At 38.1% G+C, this 7157-nt stretch overlaps 1 pseudogene; it reads right to left on the minus strand.

Annotated features, from left to right (window-relative positions):
* Window positions 1–383: 383 nt before the first annotated feature.
* LOC147856747 (uncharacterized) lies at window positions 384–1830 on the minus strand (annotated as a pseudogene).
* Between the last annotated feature and the right edge of the window lie 5327 nt (window positions 1831–7157).

The raw sequence follows: 7157 nt of genomic DNA on the forward strand, positions 1-7157 counted from the left end.
TCTCTCTCTCTCTCTCTCTCTCTGTACATAGTTGCGCTCTAATCTTGCGCCAACAAGAATGACAACAACCTATCTACTAAGTTTGCCCTAAGTCATATTTATACTAATATGACTTTTCGTCTATTTACAAATATAGCCCCGATGGACTCTCAGAAACATATTTACGAATATGTCCCTTCATCCGGTGAGCACTCCTCACCGGGCCTGCATCATCCGACACTTGTTGGGCACACGTCATCCGGTTCTCACCGGGTCTTCACCATCCGGCTCTTGCCGGGTACTCGTCATCCGGTTCTCACCAAGTCTTCCGTAGTCGGGTACTCGTCATCACTGTTCTTTTCACTTCCCATCCGGAGGGACCTGTTTCCTAACAGCTTATTCTCTCAATGTTGTTTTTGCTCTAAGATATATATACCAAATTTCTTTGTATCTGGTGTATCTAATAGTTTCAAGGGGGTGGGAGAGGGGTTGAGTATGTCTTGGTATTTTTCCCTTATCTCGATGTAAGTTTGACACTTGCATGTAAAGTGATACTCATGCTCTATCTCAATGTGACATGATCTACATATCCTTTCCTCTCTAGGGACTCCATTAGTATGACCATTCTCAATCTCAAGTTTGTGAGATGATATTCTAAGTTGTCCAATGGCAACCCTTAGTGCATTTGGTAAGAAAGTATCTAGATATTTTGGTCGTGTAATAATACCTAACTTAGAGAAGTGCATGATCCGTTCCTTATAGTACAACATTCTATATGGGAGTGGCTCTAGTGGGTTGATCCATTTATATCAAGTGTAAATTTGTCATATTTCTTGGCATATTACTTTATTACGGTCCTCATGAGTGATTAAAGTGTTACCAGTCTCGTGGTTGTACCTAAGGGGAGTTAGGTCATTAATGTCTAGGCCATTTGCAAGAAGACAACTCACTGTAATGTTATACCAAGAGCTAGTATCTCCGGACTCATATAGTGATTGAGATGCCTCGAAAGCTTGACGAGATATCCTACCTTGTGGTTGGCTATGTATCCTATGAATAAAAACTACAAGTTGGAAAAGTGCTTCCACTAACATCGGGGGTAAAGTGGACTTTGCTCTAATAATGTCATGTGGTACTATTGATTTGATTCGGAGTTGACATGATAACATCGTCACCAATGGTCTCTCTAATTGCATCCACATGAAAGATGGTGGCCCTGGAGCCCAAAGCACTTATGCATACATGAGGGAAGGGGTCACTAATGAGTCAAAGAGCCACCCCCTAGTCCATGGCTCTTAAAAGAATGCTTGGTGGCATTTTCTCTCTAAAAGTGAGAGGGATGCATATCCTCTCGTTAGTCTGTCTTTGGTTGCCTGTGTCATCGAAAATTTACCTGAGCGGGCATTGAAAATGACACCAAGGTATACATACGATCCAACTATCTCAACTGGTCTATGAGAGAGGGTTAGGTGACATTTAGTCCTAACTCGGGGAGATGTGTAAAAGATAAGGACTTTAGTTTTTCCTAGATTCACTACCAATCCTCGTTGTGCGCAAAAGTCATGTAAGGCATTAAAGGTGCCTTTGTAGGTCATGTTCAGACTCAAAGAGCAAAACTATGTCGTCTGCATAAAGCAAGAGACTAACTTAACTACCTCCAAGGACTACTCCATCGCCCCCTTTGCGAGCAATAAAATCTGTTATCTCATCAATGTAGATCCCAAAAAGAGTCAGTGATAGGGGGCAACCTTGTTTCACACCAATGGTGTTAGTGAACCAATCACATAAGCCACTTGGGCCTCGTACACACCCGGAGAGTAGATCATATAAAGCATAAATGGCCCAAATCATGTCATCTAGTATCTCTACGCATTTACGCCTATCAAACAACCGCTCTCTATGGACTATGTCAAAGGCTTTGTGGAAGTCCACAAAACAACAATATAATTTCTTCTTATGGGCCTTCGTGTGGTCAATTAAACATCCAAGTGTGAAGATATGATCAATAGTAGAGAAAACTCATCTAAGCCAACCTGTTCGGGTGCTCGAAGACTTAAGGTCTCTATATAATCATGGAGCTCTACTTCCATTACTGCATCGCATAATTTAGCAAGTGTCTGACCTATCATAATGGTTCTATATATGTATTTGGGTCCATGGGGTCCCCTCCTTAATGTATAGGGTCATTGAGTTCATGGTCCACTATGGTGGAAAACCCTCAGCGAGGGCACAATTAAAGATTAGAGTGAGAAAAGGAGTTAGGCACTCTCGAGCATATATGATGTGTTCAGCTTGCAATCATGTGTGGTCCATGGACTTCCTATGTTGTAATTTCTTTATGACCTTGGTGGCTCTAGAGGTCATGAAAAGCGTCCCCATGGTAGGTCGAGGTGTAGAAGGCATGAGATTAGGTGGTTGGTTCTAGACTTGGTAAAGTCTCTCTATATATGTGTGCCAAGTGATGGGATCCTCGATGGGTGGTTGTGATCGTGGTTCTTGTAGTCTCTTCCACGCAATGGCGCAATCGTTACTCATGAGTATATGGTAGAGTTCCCAATATTGAGATGTCTCCCATGCTCGTCTCTTACAACATGTCATCTTGCGCATTTCTTTGCGAGCTTGTACTGAGGTAATAGTACCACTAAGTCACGATACTTTAAGTTGTCTATATAGGTCTGTACAATCCTCGTCATACCATCTATTATGTGGCATTGCCCCTACTCTACCTTGATTAGAGTGTTTTGTGTATGGGAAACTGCTAATTGTTGTGGAATGAAGGATGTGCGTGAGTTCTGTGGTAAGGTTCTCTAAAGGCAAGGAGGAATCAAGAGAGGAGAGATGGGCTTGAATATGTCGAGAGTAGATGTCAGAGAGCTCATGTGTGAAATGTATTGTGGTGTGATGGCTTGGTTTTCTAGATTTGACGGCGTTGGAGATATTGCATTTTAGCTCAAAGTATAAGAAGTTATGGTCTGCACCAATAGGGCATGGGGCCACCCGGAAAGAGTTAATCATGTCAGTAATTTCAGGCCATCCTATTAGATAATCAATTGTGTTTTCCCCTCCTCCATGTGGGAAACATGTGAGCTCTTCTAAGCTCGACCACTTGGCTAAACCATTATATAAGATCATCTTGTGTTGACTTCCAAGTTCAAGCAGATGATGGCCCAAGCTTGTGGTGTCCGCACCTTGGTGTTTTGATCTACGTGTGATGCTTATGGCTAAGGGGTCGCCATTCACCATTTCTAGGTTTTTATCCATTTGAAATATTGTGCATTGTCGGGATTGAGTTCTCGGATTGAAATCTCCCACGAGAAAAACTTCCCCTTGAGAAGAATATTGGATTATGTCATCCGATAAAGGTTCGTATGGAGAAGGCCCATGTGGCACTCCTTCATCAACTAATCTCACTTCTCCAACCATATTATAACGGGATCCTTTCAAGGGGAAAGTAACAAATGGCGATAAAAATTGCATGATCCTTGCTAGTGAGGACTTTCACCACATAAAACGGGCTTTTGGGCCTGTCCTTAGTATTTCTATCCTATTATGTAGCTCTCTCTGAAACAATATTGCAACACCTCCAGATCCAAATCCTTTGGTAGTGTCTCGACGTGAGGTTTGTCTAAATACGAACTCCCAATGCAAACCTTCAACTCGTGGGAGTCCTCTAGTTGGGCTCTGGTGTGTTTCTACTAATGTCTTCTAAGACAAAAATTGACCCATAAAACAATTGGTTACAATTATTATGAGATGTGTATACAATCATTGAAAATGAAAATGAACATCAATAAAGAGTTTTCGCCATGACAAGTGACTTTGAGGTAGGGTATCCGCGGGCATTTGGTTGTTCTTTGGTTTTCCTAAATTGATTCATGACAAGTATCAAATGAAATATCATAGACTATAGTGTCCCTGTGAATTCTCAACAAAATCAATTCCCGCATGTGCATAAACCATTTGTAGTAAACTTGTTTGTAGTGAGAACTCATTCAAAATATCATTTTTCTACTTGTGCATAGTGTCAAATGAATGGCCTCGTGGTCCCCACATATCTGACACCAATCAACAGACACACACAATCACTCTCTCTTTTTCTCGCATGCATGCAACGCACTCACACAATCTCCATTTCTCACTCATTCGCCTTCTCCCATTCACGATTGAGCATGTTTGAAATGGTGAAACATACGGAATATTATATATATACACACACACACACACTTAAATGTATATCTTCCTTGTAAATTTGACATTGGTAGAAGTAGGAATCAAAATATAAAGAAAAGTCTTTACAGGTTGTCATGAGTATGGCAATATGGGTATGAATATTTGTACTCATAGAAGTATCAAATATCAACTGCGTGACTAAATACATGGATTTCCATTTATATGGTGACTTTTATGTTAGAAAATGTGAGATTAATACATTAAGATGAGATCAAATTGGCCACAAAAACAAGAAAGAGCCATATTCGAGCATGTAAAATAATTTGACAATGTGCACATGTGAAACAAGATAATTGGTTGGGTAGGTGGGTGGAGGAGTTATGAATCATGATTCCTAAGTACATCAAAGATGGAGAGTAGTAAATAGTACAAAGTTTAAGAAACTTCAAACTTTGAGGGAGTAAGGAGGCACGAAATTATACTTAGGTGTATGTGTACTCGAGGAAATAAAACTTTAATTGCTTGCTTCCACTTGAGTTGAAGTTCATAAGGCATGAATCAACGAATATCATATACATACATTTAGAGAATTCCATGAATAAACATCTCCTTCCCAAAAAGTGAAAAACTTAACGTTTAGATTTAGACTTGTATGTGTATGTAGAAATGTAGGTAGAAAAAAGTGAATACACAAATTCAAATCATAAGCTAGCACATTAACATCCATTGAAATACTAACCCCATAGCATATTCTATGATGGTGTTGCCACTTAAGAAAAACAAAGTTAAACTTTATCGACATCAAGATCAACATGCACGAAATAAATAAAATCATTGCAAACGTTCGGTTTCAAACCTTTATAAAGTTTGGTCAATGGTAACAATTCAAGGACCAACGTTACCTTTTTCAATATACCACACAAGGAGACTCGTAAAGCATATTAATCTAAAAGGAAAAGGCGCAATCATTGTTTAATGGAAAAGTAAATGAAGGATCATAATATTGCAAATAAATGAGTTGCCTAAACAAAACAAGTTTCCTAGGCTTTACCATTCTTGACATTGTTATTATCCCTAAAATTTGAGTACTAAGAATATCTTGCTAGTTTACGATCACAATTAAACCATATTATTCATTGACGTCAACATTGCTTACCATATTATTAGTCTACTACAATATCATGTGAGGCATTATCAGCAAATTGCAAATTTTTATGATAATTTGAATCTATAAATTATTAATGAAACTAGAGGTTACTTTACAACAATACACAATCATACAAAGAGAGCATTCCACCCTTGCGCAATAAAGCATGGTGCAATGCGGAAACAACATTGAAAAGAATGTGAGATATTTACACAATGGTATTATGTTGCATCCACATTATAAACATATAGACATTTTCGCAAGAAATGGAACATGGATATTTGAGATTGATATTGAGACTTGGCTTCAATGCACGCACAATTTTACTTTGACATTCTCGTATATTTGACTCTATCTTACCACATCTTCTTAAATGTTAAGATTTGCATTCTCATCTCATTAGCTTCTCCTTTTTATGTCCTCTTGTAACATTCAATTGATTGGACATCTTGATGCAACATCACGTCTGATTTTTTATCTCAATTTACTATTTCCTTGAGAGAAAACCTTTCCTTCATAGATTTGTGAACAAAACAAATGTCAACAAGGCAAGATAGTGGAGGGGAACTTGAGAAAATTGTTTAAATTATCATATTGCGTTGATTTCATTTTCTAATATGTAAGGACTGTGTTTACTATGAATATCGAGTAGTCCTTTGATGGGGCAATAGTTATTTTATCTTTTATGTGCTCTTCATGTTTTACCTCAACCAATGTGATAATGTGTATTATTTGTTTGAGATCAGGGAAACAATGCGCAACAATGCAAACTTTGCTTGGGAACTAGTGGCACGTAATGGACACGTTGCAAACAATATCAATCTATGTATGTTAGAAGGCAGTTATCAATGAATGAAAATATTATTTTGTGTCCTTGAAACCATTCAAATTCACATGAGTTGATTGTTCATGAAATCTATACTATTTTAAGAATAGCGTCAAGACCAAACATTGCTCAAATTTGAGGGATTGGTGTATTTCTCGTCTATAATTTATCAATGCTCCCCCAAACTACTCGACCACAATGGTCTGGCCTTCGTTCGTCACTTTTACCATAGATACCATATGTACTATTGGACAACCATCATATTTCCTTTCCTTTACCTTTTTATTTGTGAGTCTATAGGGTTCCTTTAAAATCAATGAGATCAAAGGCATGGTTAATCAATACAATGATGGAAGACACATACATCACATGAATGAGGCAAGGACACAACGATTTGGTAAAAAAGAAATGGAAGTGATATTACATCTCAATATAATACAAATACGCTACAATGTGTGAAGCAATGGTTTCTTCTCCACACTCGTGATAACGTTTGTCAATCTCTTACAAAATTCTTCTACATTTCCACTTAGTGGACATCCTTTTCAATCCCCTAACTTTTAAGTGATCAACATAGAAATGGATTTCAACTTATTTTTCCTTGGCCCTCCCCAAAAGGTGACTCTTCTAGCTTGCATATCGAGATCAATGGACTAATGCAAATAGGGTGAATTTGAAAATTTTGACCAAACTAAGGAATCATGAATAGTGGTGCATCAAAATTTGAGCATGTTGGGAGTAAAACAACAATATTCTAAATGAATTTTCCATATAGCCTAAAGAAAATATAATTGTGTCGCATGTATTTTTGTAAGAGCTTTAGATATGCATAAAAAAGAAGGAATGTGAAGTGACCCAATTTGTCTTTGCTTATGACAAGGTAGCTTGTTTGTAATCTCAATGCTAGGAACACTGCCATGTATCCAAAGTCTTAGAAAATGTTAAGGAAGGAAGTTATTGTGGTTAAATGGCCTAAAGTAGCTGCCTCTTTATAGGAATTGACTAAGGGCCAACTAGGATGGTCCATTTAAATAG

This window comes from Azolla caroliniana, unplaced genomic scaffold (assembly GCF_043228905.1).
Source record: "Azolla caroliniana isolate FFs.n. ecotype wild unplaced genomic scaffold, voAzoCaro1.0.p SCAF_12, whole genome shotgun sequence".
Taxonomy (NCBI): domain Eukaryota; kingdom Viridiplantae; phylum Streptophyta; class Polypodiopsida; order Salviniales; family Salviniaceae; genus Azolla; species Azolla caroliniana.